The sequence below is a fragment of the Pholcus phalangioides genome, unplaced genomic scaffold (genome assembly GCF_987345545.1).
Source record: "Pholcus phalangioides strain wild (caught in Gottingen) unplaced genomic scaffold, Ppha-v1.0 ptg000015l_1, whole genome shotgun sequence".
NCBI classification, from domain to species: Eukaryota; Metazoa; Arthropoda; class Arachnida; order Araneae; family Pholcidae; genus Pholcus; species Pholcus phalangioides.
The window spans coordinates 19,561,798-19,576,747 of record NW_028301608.1 but is presented as its reverse complement, the minus strand read 5'-3'; the positions used below and the strand labels follow the sequence as shown (position 1 = coordinate 19,576,747).

Below are 14,950 nucleotides of genomic sequence, written 5' to 3'. Positions count from 1 at the left end.
AAACCGAGCACAACTCAGGTCTATTGTCATAGGCAATTTACTACCTAGTGAGCAGTGCCGGAATTGTAAGTGTGTGTACCTAACAGTCTGAGCGCGTATCTAGTGTTGTGTATGATTTTTCAGTGCTGCCATCTATATTTCAGAAGTGAAGTCAGTGATGTGTAGTGACTGAATATTTGTACTGTTTGTAAGCCTGTTGCTCTCTGTGGCAGAATTTTTTAACGGGGAGATCGGCTCGCATTTGCGCCTCGAAGTTGGGAACCACAGAAAACCAACTTCATCCGACCACCACTGTGGCGACGGTGGGGCTAGAACCCGTGTCCCCGCTATGCGAGTCCGTCACTATGACCACTCGACCACCACAGCGGCGAAACTCTGATCTAGACTTCTTGGTGAGCACTAAATCATACACAAACTTGTGCACTCGTATGATCAATAGCCACCACACAGTGCATCGGAATCAACTGCTTGAAGATAAGTTTCTAAGCTCGCTCAGTACGATGTCAAAATTTAGCCAACAACCATCGCGCATCCGCCAATTAAGGTGTCATTAATTTTTCCAACACGTCTATATTGTTTCAGGAAGTTCCAGTCTCGGTGGAAATTGTCAAAATTGTCTAATTTTCTTATTTCTGTCTTTAATGGAGGCTCTTTAACCCACCTAATAACATCAAGATGAATGTCGAGACGATTCTCCCCGACTTAAATAAGTGTCTTATAATTGACGTTGAGGTCACCTAATTCATTGCGACATTAGTTCATACACAGCAGTGGCACCCAAGCAGTATAGTGATTGTTGTCCAGCATGGAGGAGGGGAAGGTGACATTTTTAAGTTCTTCATGAGTATTTTTTTATTAGGTAATCATTTCAGGCGGCTCCATCTGGTCCAAGGGAAATTGCATTAGACGACAGACTGCTGAGGAGAGAGAGAGAGAACGTGGCTCCGTCTCCACCAGACATTCAGCTTTTTATTATTATATCGACCACCCATAAACAGTGCGGCCAATCTGTTCTAAGTTTTCTTAGTAATGAGTGAGTGTGTGCGGAATAATATCGCCACATCAGGCCAAGGCTCGGTTCGATACCAGGGAGCCTGTCAGTCTGACGCTACTCCCGAACTGCTAGACTCTAGCAGCGGTGAATGTTATGGATTTTCCTTTTTTATTACGCATGCAAGGAGACCAAAGGGGGGTTTGAAATTCTGATTAAGATTTCGTCGGATTTTCCACGACAAACCCATGAGTTGGTAACAGAATGGTCCTGGTTGAAATTCGCATCGGTATCATGTAGACCAGCGTTTCTCAACCAATGGTCCACAGGCACTTGATAAAATATTTTTCACTTGTAATCGATATTAGTAGCATCCATATGGGTTCAAATTAAATTATTGCTTCAAACTTAGGTTCAATATACATCATCGATTAGAATGCATAAAATTGCGATCGTAAATACGGGATATCTCTGAATATTGCCAGAAATTGCAATTTATTACTTTTAGTACAATTTGCTAATTACTGCTGAAATTACTGGAAGGGGTGGAAATAAAGGGCTACTACAAATCGCAGTAAGCAAAAATGCATTTCACGAAAAAATAGTCAAATTACGTGATTACCATATTTCACTGAGAAAAATACGGTAAAGTGGAATCTTAAATAGTAATCTATAAAATACTGGGGGAAACAAAAAACAAATCGAGGGAAAAAGTTTAGGCTCCAGCCAGATATTTTTAGAAGCCAAGTGCATTTCTCTTGCCTGAGCTAGTAATCACACATAGAGAAAATTTTATAGGCATCAATTTTTTAGTCGCCATGTTGGCCTTGGATTTTTTACACACTGCTTTATTTATAGAATTTTTTGTACGCTGTAATTTACTAGGAAATCAACTCAATAAGTAGAAAGGGTCTTGCTCCTAGAACTTAAGGGGACCCCTAGTTAAATGGGCGCGAATGCGAGCCGGACGTGTAGTTGAAAAAAATCTCTCAGCAGAGAACAGGCAGACATTCAACGTGATACTTGCACAACATGAAAAAATCAAGCGTTTACCATCTTCACTTCAAAATATGGAAGGCGGATGGAAGCACCAGCAAAGCACACGACACATTCACAACTCTGACAACATAGATGCGCCCAGAACACACATTCCGGTATGCACCGATTCGTTAGAAATTCCGTAGAGGAATGTAAGGTGCATGTACGGTTAAGTAGTTGTAGTTAAATGGGGATGGGGCATGAAATAAATATACATGCTTTGTTGTCCGACGTGCTGATTTTTGTCTCGTTCAAATTTGGTAACCCTAGCTACACAGATGTAAACTTTCGATTTTATTCTTGACTCAATGCGTTCAATCTACATCCTAATCGGAGAACTTGAAGTTGATTTGAGGTGACTTCGGAAATGAGAAAAGGGTGTCTTGATTCATAGAGTGCTTTGCTTGCATATACTTCTAAAAAAATGTATGTGCGGGCAAAGCACCAGGACCAGATATCTATCCTAGGGTCCTCAGGGACTGTGCTAATGAAAACATAGCTACGAAAAGAGATTTGATTTTCTGAATAAATTTACTTTGGAAGAACGCGGGTTTCTGGGGGTTATGATTGAAGTGTTTAGAATTTTCATTTTCAACGGGATGAATCACGAGCTATTTATACTCCGTCAATCAACTGCTTCGACATGGTGACACCAGTATCGTTTAGTAAGGGGCAGTTCCAAGTTGTGGGTTCGCAGGGAGTTTTTATCTAGTACTGTTCTCACTAAATGGAATAGCTTACCTCCGGGGATCGTGAATGCTAACACGTTTAAAAAGAAGTGCGATAGACATAGTGGGATAAGTCGAAGCTATCAATATTTATAATTATACCATAATTTTTTTTAAGGCAACCATAATCTTTTTTATCGGCAGTATACAAACACAACGCCACAACAGGCAAAATGCCCAACGAGGTGGCTGAGGAAAAGATGCCCATAACAACTATGAATGTCATATAAATGTATTCCAAAAATACAGCAACCCAATTTAAAACCAATCAAAAAATTATAAACAATATATACAATGCCTATAATGTATTTATGATTGTCTTATTCTAAGTATGGATAGCTTCTCGATTTACCCCAACATATTTATCGTATTTCTTTTTAAACGCGTCAGTTGTGTTACAATTTACTACCTCCGGGGGTAAGCTATTCCATTTATTAACAACCCTATTAGAGAAAAATTCCCTGCGACATTGTCCCTTACCAATCTATACTGGTGTACCTTTGGACACCAATATATTATTTTATAATATTACTTATCAATTTTTTTTCTCTCGTTATATGTTTTTATATTGGGTTGCTATCTTTGGTTATATTTCACATCTATATTTTTATGGGCATCTTTTTTCAGCCACCTTTCGGTGCGAACTGAAAAATATATATCCCACGAGGCTATTTTAATGGGTTCGAGAAAGCAAATTTAAGCTCACGTTGGAGGGGGTGGTGGAGCAACACCTATAGCAATCTGCTATAGAAGGTGTTGGGTGGGGTCTAGATCACAGATTTGAAAATTAAACTTTTCTTGGATGTGATTGATCATCCATCCCATCATCAATGACGATAGAATAAAGTTATTTACGTTCGTGCATAGCCCTACTGTTAAACTGAATCTTCATGCGCTATCGCACGGGGGGATGGATAATGTACCACCTCATTATGTAGTAGAAAAAGATTGTCATTGTCAAAGCTTTTTGGATTTACGCTTTGACGTCTTGGTGGTGAGACGTAGCAATGAATGATACGTTTTATATAATCTCGCGTGGGTTTTTCTCTTCTCAGTCGTGCTTTGTCGCACAGGAATGCGTCATCGGGATTACGAACTCAAAGAGAAATCAGCATGTGAGCGGGTTTTTGCTCTCGGAGAGCTGCTGCTACTGAATAAATAGTAGCTGCTTTTTTTATACATGCGTAAAATTTATTTTTGGGTTACGAATTTCGTCAAAAGATGAATTGTTCCCCGCGTATTTCATCGTGCGTTCGGTTCCAGAGTAATGAAGTAAATGTTAACTGGATGTGTGTGTGTGTGTGCATACTGTGCGAGAAACACTGTAATCGCAGGATGGAGCTCGAACACTATAAAGACCAAAGTCGGCTAGATCCGACACAGACCGTATTCAGTAATACCGTGAGCGTACACGGGCTACATTCTGTTAAGCAAAGCATAAACGGCATAAAAGGATCTTCTCGAACAAATGCAATTTTGTTGCTAGGCCTTTACGTAAAAAACACTTAATTTTCAATAGTTTCGATTGCATTGGCCTCGTTCCGAAAACAAAGATTTCGCGGGCTGTATCTAGTCCTCGGCTCCCAGTGTGTGGCCCTTGCTCTATCAGTTCAATTGCATCCGACCGTAGTTCAGATGTCTGCAATCGGCTGAATGCACTTCCAAGACAATGTTATAAATGCTATTTATGCAGTACTGCTAAATAGTGGTCCTTGTGTACTTTTTTTGTAGATGTTCGGTGCTAATGTCCAAATTTATTGTCAAAATGACTAGACTATTGTCAAACGTCAACTTGACTATCCTAACCACGCCCGAGTGGCGTGGTGGTAAGATGCTCGTCCACCACCGTGAAGGCTGCCGTGAGGTCCCAGGTTCGAACACGAGGGGAAGAATATAGATAAGATATTTCCCTAGTGAACTTGAGGTGACCACCAATAAATGGTGCCTTTATTTCCAACCCAACTCGTTAACTGCAGTATAGTGGCCGGAGTTGGTGTATGGTGAAGAAGCTGTGCTATAGTTAATGTTTTCCAGGCGTAAAAGAAAATCGGTGCAGGAGCCATGGTCCACAAGCAATTCCCGGAAAAATGTGTTCACATTGTTTTCCTTCTCTCGGACTGTGACGTGCATTGCATTGTACTTACCACAGATGTAATATACTGATATATAGCATATATAACTGATGTTTTCCCCCCACCCTTTTCATACATATGTACCTGGACTGTGACGTGCATTGTGCTTCCACAAATGTTTAATTTTCACATTATTTTGTGGTTACTATATATATTTTAATCCCCCCCCCCCCATGTACTTTGAAAAGTGTTCTCATGTTTGATCGGGCAGGGTGGATGGATTTGATGGGCTGGGGAATGTGTTGCTACTTTTCTAACACATACCATTTACGTTAGAGGTTTCGTAAGGAATATTAACGTGGGTATCTGTCTGGTAGTTCAAGTTCAAGCAATTCCCGGGTGGGAGAGGGTGGGTTCGCAATCCGTCCTTTTATGAGAATGGAGTGTACATGAAATCTCACCTGAGGGCCAATTCGGATCATTGGAGGAACTTATTAGACCAGGGAAGCAATTTTAAAAATATTTTGTTTTAAAATATGTACTTATAGGACGTGTAGTTAATGAACTTATTTTAAAAGGGAACATCTACTAAATTTACAGTTGAAGTAAAAAGCGTATTCTTCCGGAATGGACTGCTTCACAAAAGTGGAAATAGGCCAGCAGAGAGGTAGCAGCATATAGGAGTAGTAGAATAATATTTAAATACGATGTTCAAAAGGGAAAATTGAATAAAAAAACTAATTTTGAAAACTTTAAAGTCAATTTAAAAAAAAAAAATTTCCCTTTCAGAATAGGTTCGCAAGAAATAAGTTCAAATTATATACACACACCTTGTTATACACACGTTACATTTCAGGAACAGTGCTTGACAAATGTGAGGTGCCATGTCATAGTGGTGATTTAAAAAAAATCAGTGTTCGTACTTATAAACTTTTCTATGTGTGACAAATAAATTGGAGTCCGAGGAAAACGCAGGATTTCAGAATTCATGTGTTTCCACCAACACGGGGAAAGGTAATAAAGGCCCGAAAATCCTTAAAAATTTGTTTTGGCAGTTTTCCTGAGGGGGGGGGGGAAGTGCTTGGCTATAATCAAAAAAATTTGGCTAATGCCTAATTTAATTATTTTTCCGATTTACCTAGCCTTTATTTAGGTTCTCTGCGAATTCATAATTATTCAGAAAAGACTTATTCATTGATTCATCAGTATGGATTTGATCAGCCTTGTGAGATCTGATGTAACCTCATTAGTGATTTGAAATGTGTACTGCATCATCATAAGATAGCTGTTAAAAATATGTAATGATAAACAGAATATCCCACACTTTAGCCTGCTTTCTATAGCGAGCCAAAATGCACTTCTGTCATTTCGTTCGTAAAAATATTCCTGGGTGAGTAAAAGGTTAAAATTAAGAATAAAGACATTCTTATCGCTTGATCGGGTTTTGGTCGAGGAAATCGAAAATGTTTTGAATAGGAACGGAACCCCCTTCTTTTCTTATGTTAGATGTAAGCTGTTGATTTCGGTCGTGATTGTCCATACGTGATTCTTCGTGCGTGACATATAATGGTCACTTTTTTTTTGTTTTGCGGACAAAAACAATTACAACACTAATGATGTGGTGATGAAATTTAATAGTGATGGATCGTTTTCCCTCGTCAGTTTTGTTTAAAACCAACAAAGTTGTGTTGCATCATTCGAACGAATCGTGCCTCAAATTGATTTTGAAATTTTTCCAGCTCAAAACGTTTTGGTTTGACATTTTTATTTTTTTAACTTATCTTTTTGCTTATCTTATGCGTTTGTGAAACACGTTCCGTCGACGTTGACCGCAATCAATTTTTTTTTTCAACTCGAGATTCAAGACGATTGAATGATTGGTTTTTAAATTTCGAAAGTTTCATTTGCCAAATGGTTCCTATTTGGTATTGGCGAAAGTCACGAGCCTTTATCAACCATGACAAAGAAGAGACTTTCCTCCAATAGAAACGTGATCCTTTTCTTCAACTACGATATCGAATCTTACAGCCATCTCATCAGTGATATCGATTACTTTGTCGTACTGTGTATCGCTGGAATAAAGCCAATTTTTTGCTTCCCCTTCTAAATGATGATATTGTGACACGCATGGAGGTTTTATTTAGCCTACTGTAAATAAAAAGTCTTCAGAGATGCTAGCCATAAGGAAAACAATATAAATGAGAATGCGTACAGGTCCTCTAATCGATAGTGTAACTTACTGGAAGGTCAAGACGCCTGCTCTACATTATGGTTCCCAGTGTGTGCGCGTGTGTTACAAAAGGGGGGAGGGGATCACGAAAGAATTTCCAGAATAGCGTGGTGGGAGATTTATTTTCATCTTTTGCAATATAAGGGGCCGTTTAAGTATTACGTAAGCAAATTTTTTGCCATTTTTGACCCCCCCCCCTCCTTTGTCTGCAAAAATAAGCAAAACTCTGACCCCCTCCCCCGTCAGCACTGCCCCCCCCACCTCCTAACACATATTGGTGGGATCAGAAACTTACGTGGAAGAGGGGAGCTCGTGTGCCTTCCCCCTCCCCCAGACGAAAAAAAATTTTTTTAATGTAAAACATATTTTAAAAAAATACCTTTTATATGTAATTATAGTCAATTTCTGTTAATTTCAATGCTATTTGAAAGGTAAGAACTCAAAATTTCTCCAAGAAATTTATTTCGATCCACCCTTTAAGCCATATATGGTAAACCCTTGACCCGCGGACCAAATGTGGCCCTGAACGTTATGTGATGTGGCTTGCCCCCTCAAACCAAATTTTGTAAAAATGAAGTAAGCGGCACATTTTCACAGATCGCTTAAATGACCCATGGCACAATTCCAGAGCATTTAAGCGGCCCGTGGCACATTTTCAGATCACTTAAATGACCCGGGACACAGTTCCGGAACACTTAGTGGTTCTCAAAGTGTGAGTCACTGCTCTTAGGGGCGTTGCGAAAAGTTGTATTGATGTTCAAGGTTTTGAAATGCCTCTTTTTTGAGAATCTAGAAAGCCAAGGATAAACGATGACAAAGCTAAGGGAGTCGGGACCCCAAAGCAAGATATGCCGAAAATCGTGGCATATGTCGCAGAACAATCATTGCTGTTGCAGGACAATCTCGACAAAAGAACTCTTCTGTATAAAACATAAGATTATGGAATTTTTTGAAGAACGTTTTCCAGTCTGCTGAGGGCACATTGCAGAACAATGCAAAACATTTTGCTTTAGGAAGTCGTGGGTGGGTAAAGTTTGACAACTACTGCCTTGATTGCTTTACAGAGCTATCACTACATAGCACGAGTCTCTCTTGGATCCTTTGGATGGGAGAGGGGCTACGCAATATCAACCTTATGAGGAGGTACAAAACATCTGTTCCAGAAAAATTTCAGGAACTTAGAAAAGGCATTTAAAATTAACAGTAACTCTTTCTAAGGCCGAGATTACACTATAAAGGTTTGATAAAAGTTATCTTATACAACTTAAAAAATGCAACCAATAAGAGCATCGATTGCATTGGCTAGAGCTATCTTAGCCTTACTTTTACAGGTATAACTTTACTGGTTGAATTTTTCAAGATTTATAAATGAACTTTTATCAAACTTTTATAGTGTAATCTCGGCCTAAGGCCATGGTTCATCATTGTTGCCACGCATTTTTTTACGATTTCGAGCAGGTAACTGTTTCCCCCCCCCCCCAAACAAGGCATTTTACTCCATCCATCGCTTTTATTTCCCTCACTATGGCACAAAAATACCTGCCGTGATGTATGTTGTGGCTTTGTAGGAAGATAAATACTTTCAAGGAAAAAAAAGGAAAAAAATCTTTTTGTATTATTTATACTGAGCGTATATTTCTTTCCCACTGCTTTTTATCTATCCTTGAACAAGAGTTGACTCCGTCCACTGGCAGTTGATTGGTTCGGGGGATGGAAAACATGTTTTATTGTAAAAACAGCTTCATTTGCGTTTTTAGAAGACTAAATATTTCGGGGTGACAGAAATGAAGCAGATCAAGTTTGACGAGATATCTCGGTATTGCCGCTGAAAGGGTTGATAGGAAAATGATCCTTTAAAGGAATAAGGTGGCATATAAAGGCCTTTTCTTTCGATATTTTTTTTATAAAGATGCAATTCATGACCATCTTGGGCAGGAGGACGGTTACGAGCCCCCTCTTACGCGTGTGCCCCCCCCCCCCTCTATGTTGTGCTATATTCAGTTTTTTGCACGTTTTACTACTTTTCGCGTACTCTTAAATGGCCATCGCTTACCCCCAGGAGTTCGCGTACCTCAGGTTGGGAGCCACTGATCTGGAGCATAGGTTTCCGAAGCTGGGGTTCCACCGTATCAAATGCTATCACAATTTTCGACATTGTGAGAAATATTTGTTTTGGTTACGTATTGCATCTTCGGGTTTTGCAACCCATGTTATGGAAATTCTTTCGAGGAAACTCTTGAGAAAAGGCATTTTTGTTCTTAACGTCGGTGTCCGGATCTGTATATTTAGTTTAGAATATTTATCAGTGATTTAAGAGACTCCGGATCCTAGCGTTCGACTTTCACTGCGTTGTTAAAAATCTGGGGTATGTACGAGTCTGGTATTCGTTATGTCATCGGAGCTTTTACTGTTCTTGCTTCCTGTAATTTTAGTTTGACCTTGGTATTAAAAAATAAAGAGCGCGTTCGTTTGTAGTTTCCAGGAAAGTAGTGCCTCGCTATAGCAACCCATCCGAAGACAGGAAGAAACATGCCATCATTGCAGATTTACTATCTCTGAGCTCTTTTTTTGTTTAGACTGATTTGGCAGATGTCTGACAGACACATTTTTTTTGGGGGAAATGTTTTTTTTCCTATTCTTTAGGTAAACTAGTCTGGTTGTGTGAAGTGACGAGTGAAATTTCAGCTCCCAAAAATAGATGTAAGTGACCGGAATTAGTCTACCTATCATGTTAAATTTGAAATTTTTTGCTGAGAGGAAATTTCATGGTAGGTGAAAGCCAACATGCTGTTGAATACATTGGAGTACGCAAAGGTGGGGGGTTGTGGTTCTAAACACCCCCGAAGCCGAGATTATATTGTTATTTTGCAGGAAAAGTAAATCCCCTCCTGAGAAGGTAAGAAATGAAAATTCCCCTTGAGAAAATTCTGCGTACGCCTATGGTTGAATATGTCTGTCTAGAGGTGCATGCACACAACTTGCACGTCACTTCAGGTGGCTTAAGATCTCAGACATGATACGTTGTTTACACTGGGCTGATGTTCTAAGAGATGCAGCATGACATCTCAGTTTCCTCAGCGAGAAGCGTGTGATGGTAAAAGCTGTAAAAATGTGGTCCTATGATGAAAAATATGTGAAGAATTTGGTATAGTTCATTTTGGTATAGTCATGTCTTAAGTCAGACCAGTATTTCAAGAAGCTCTATCCCATGGCATTTAACGATTAGACTATCGTCTCCCACTGATAGGCATGTGTGCTATTCATAGCCGCTATTGCATCATTCCAACACTATTTCAATCGGATTGCTGTGCACCTGAATAGATAGCTTACGTAAATTTTTTTTTACCAATCCGTATAATGAAGGTTAAGTCTCAGCATGATTTTTTTTTCATCAGCTTGCAGCAAAATCTGCGCTTGTATAGTTTGAATATTTTTACCTTGTGCACGCGTGCGTAATAATACATACATGCATATTAATGAAGAAGGGGTGGGGGGGAAATCCACGATCGCTAATGAGTTTTTCACCTAAAGTAACGAAATGTTCTGTCGTTTTTCGGTATTTTAATTGCGTTCGTTATCATTAATAATTTCGGCGGCGTGTTTTCAATGCCGGTCGTGCGAAGTGAACTACGTTGACCTCGTCTGGTTATGGCATCGGGCTGCTACTATACCGCACTGTGTCATTAGGAATAAATATTAAGCTACCGATTACACATCTCTCGAAATACCGAACTTGCATAAATAAACTTGACTTTATTGAGGTTTTTTTTTAACCAGACCAAGTAATTTGCGTGTTTGCGTACAATTTGTCAGTAAGCTGCAAATCTTTATACGTACTTCAGCGTTTATCCATTATTTGCTCTTTTTTGATAACGTACCGTTGGTGTTCAATCGAACATTAATATTTGTCCTCAATTTTTATTTTACGTTCAGCAACCGTATACCCCAATAAGCTTGTGCTAAACTGCTTAGAATTATTAAATGCATCGTCCGTCATGTTCGCATAAAAAAAAAACTGGTTTGCCGCTCCAACTGACGTCTAATCGTTACAAAATGGATAGGGAACGCACCAAACACTACTACTGTAGGGCTCTTTTGAAATCCTGTGTTCACGGCTGACTTATCCGCTATGTTTGAGTGATATGTATTGTATAACCATTGTTGCAGTGTGTCGTTAACGCGATTGCACCAGGAATTAAAATAATTCTTATTTGGAATATCTTTTATCCACCTAATGTATTTATAAGTTACACAAGTATTTATAAGTTATTCAGTTTATAGCGTTGTCGATATATTCAACACAGTTCATTGCTGTCGCAAAATGTGGTCGGCTGAAGTTGGTTTTCTGTGGTTCTCAACTTCAAGACGCGAATGCGAGCCGATCTCCCCGTTAAAAAGTCTCGTCACAGAGAGCAACAGGCCTACAACGTTACAAATATTCAATCATTACGCTTCATTCACAATTTGAAGTATAGATGGCAGCATTGAAATATCATACACAACACTAGCTACACACTCAGACTGTTAGGTGTACACACTCACTTTGTTCCAGACTCTGCCACGAAGCTGGGCTGGAAGAGATCTCGGCAACGGGATAAGTCCGGTAGCAGAGACCCTGGCGTTCATTGTTGTCGCAAAATATTGTTGAAAAACCATTGTTGCTGTTTGTCGTGAGCATGATTGTGTCAGAATAAAATGTTTCCTTATATGGAACCTTAATCAAAAGATGCTATGTATTCTTATACTGGAACCCAAGAATGCGTGGCGCTCACTTGGAGGTGGGGCCAGCCTTGGACGATTATATGAAGGTGATGACTTAATTCCCCTTGCCGCATTTTACTGGTAAACCTTGATCCTGGAGACATACTGCCGATTAGAAAAATTATCCAAATAACATGTAAAACTTGTATTCGTCATTCATGTTTCAAGGGTTTGTTTAGTTATTAAAATAAAAAAAAACTTTCCAGGATAGTGTTCGAACACAATTAGGAAGTTGTTGCCCTGTCTCTCCTAATGCCAAAAAAAAAAACGTTTCTGAGTGCAATATTCGCAGAGATATTTGAATTTGATCATTTTTTTGTCGCACCACGGTCATTTTCTGCACACGAAGGCAAATTAGACCGGGACGTGCAATTTTTATTGCAGATTCCAGCCTTTTTTTTTATGCTCAACGAGAGGTTGGTGCTCTAACCCCTCGGTGTGGGACTCTCTGCGGTAGCAATCTTTGTCTGCGGTCATGTCGCCGTTTCTGTTGTACCCCTGTGTCAGGAAAGTTTTCTGACAAGGATGAAACCGGGTATCAAACTCGCGACACACCTAAACATCCTTTGGTACTTCAGGCGAGTATCTTATCGACCTGGGCTACCTTTGAATTCGAAAAACGGAAGAAAAAAAGTTGTCCGTTAAGGTTATGCTATTTTTTCCCAACTTAGATTTTTGAATTCAAATATCTCTGTAAATATTACACTTAGAAACGTGGGATTTTTTTTCCCCTCAGGAGAAACAACAGCAAAAAAAATTTTATTTGGTGTCCGAATAAGAAGTTTGTTAGTTGGTTTTTGTATTGTAATAACTATACAACCCCTCGCAACATAAATGACGTTTGAGTTTCTACACGTTATTAGGATACTTTTTCCTAATTGAAAATATGGCTCTAGAATAAACGGTTCGCCAGTGAAATGCGGCCAAGGGGAATTACGTAATCGACCTGTATATATATTTGGTTTTTGCAATGTAAAATTTGATATATATGGGGGGGAGTTGTAAAAACACATGTATCAGAGTTAACGAAGTAACAGAGTTTTTAACGCCAAATTTTTGTATGCAGTCACGTGATAAAATCATACATAGGTACAGGAACGTTGGGAACCACTATTCTTAGAACGGGATTGCAATGGCGAAAAAAAAACCATTGTTGCGGTGCGTCGCGAGTACGATTGTGCACACTTATCAAATCAAACAAATGTCTCCAAAAGGGGGCAATGGAACTGATCGGGGAAGAGGGGCGGAGGCCCCCCCCCCGTCAGCAGCTTAGAATATTTCATATCTTCAAAAAGGCGCGGTTGATTGCGTAAGCAACCTTCAAACTCCCCCTTGTCATCAAAAGTCAGCAAATCCGAAACCCCTCGATGCTGACGTAATACTTGAATGACCCCTGACAATATGTGAATATGTGCCTTTGAGTTGTCTTGGCAAGGGGGGTCGATGAAACAAATTTGAGACTCCGAATTAAACGATGCATCATCTATTTTTTGCGGTCGGGACAATCTTCGCATTGAGTGGTTGTCATTCATTCCAAATATGGATTATACCGTTGACAAGAGAGTTTTTAGCTGACTCATTGCATCATCATCTTGCCCGTTGCGGTGATGAAAAAGAAATTTAGAAACGAAAGACTTCTGTATGTGCTGGAATGAAAAGATAAACTGCCTCATGTGTGAAGGGAAGTCGGGACACAACACAGGATGTTTGAGATAGAATACGTCATTACGATTCCCGTACAAATCAAATGATACGAGAGACGAAGAATGAGGTTCGCATCGCGCAGGCAGGAATTATATTTTAATGTATACATTTTTTTTCGCTTTTTTTTTTCTGTCATCCTGTTTGTGCCCATGAAGTTGCTGAAAAGAAAGTTCGTGTTTTAGATGCCGGATAGGAGCTTCGTCAATAAGATATACCTCTTGTGACTTTTTTGGGACCTTTTCGTTCATACGCCTTAAAGTGAGTGTGAAAAAAAACAAGTATTTTCGTATAGTTTTCATCTATTTTTACTTGAAATGTGCTGAGAGATTAATATTAATATCGTTTTAGAGAGTGATGCATGCATAGTTTTTTGAAAACACAGTTGTTATAATGATCAATCAAGTTCCATTGAGATAGTGAGATTTCGATATCTTGGATATATGGAAAATTCTCATATAAAAAATCTCGTAATGAGATTTTCTTTTTTTGTTCGGACATAGTTGTAAAGCAAGAAATATTCAAATTGAATAGGTAAATGATTTCCAGGGGAAAGTACAGAATCCGGCAATCGATCATTGAGAATTAATCACCGGTAAATAAGATCTATTCATCTAATCAAATACAAAACATTTTGGGGCTAAACTGTTGCTCCAGCAATGAGATTGAGGTTTTAAAACATGAAGAAAATTAAAAAGATAAAACTGGTAGAGACGAGGATGCACCTGGTTTTTATTCAAACTACTTCCTTGTACATTTATATAGAAAGTGTCACGATCTAACTAAAGTTAATACGACCTCTGCCAAAGTTCTTGTGTGGTTTTAACCCTTTAAACGGTTTTTAAAAATTTACCCGATCCGCATTATAATGCCACAGTGGAAAATCACTAAATTTTCTAGAAATTGTGTCCTGTTTTCAAGGTTTTTTCCAATTTAGTACAGTGATAAATGCTCCCCCCACGAAATCGGGAATAATAAAAAAAAAACAAGGAAGAGAAATACTCTTTTCTTGTTATTCTGTACTCGTATTCCCATACTTCTCTGGAATGATTGGAATGATGGGGGGGGGGGAAGATGACATGGTTTTAGGGTAAGCTCTCAGTACAAAGCTAGATGGGTTCATGATTGCCGAAATGAGAGGGTTTTAAGAAGGCGGAGATATTTCAGGATTGTGTCGGAATGAAAGGCGCCAAGTTAAACGAGATGTCTTGTCATTGCCGCTGTAAGGGTTAAGAGACTCGATGTTAGGCTTTTTTTAATGTCTCAACTTCAGTGTTCTCTTCAATGATTTTCTTCAGTCTCGAAATAGGAGAGAATTGCATGGTGCCATCTGGGTAGTACGATGGATGATTTAGCTTAGTGTTTCCCAGAGTGGTCGATGTCGCCCATTGCGGTGGGTGTAATGTAAGATCCAATTGGCCTTATTTGG

The 14,950-nt window shown here is 39.2% G+C and overlaps 1 protein-coding gene across 2 annotated transcripts in view; it reads left to right on the top strand.

The window, feature by feature from the left end:
* LOC149075624 (uncharacterized) overlaps positions 1 to 14,950 on the top strand; it is a 123,465-nt gene that overhangs the window by 97,948 nt on the left and 10,567 nt on the right. The window lies entirely within an intron of this gene.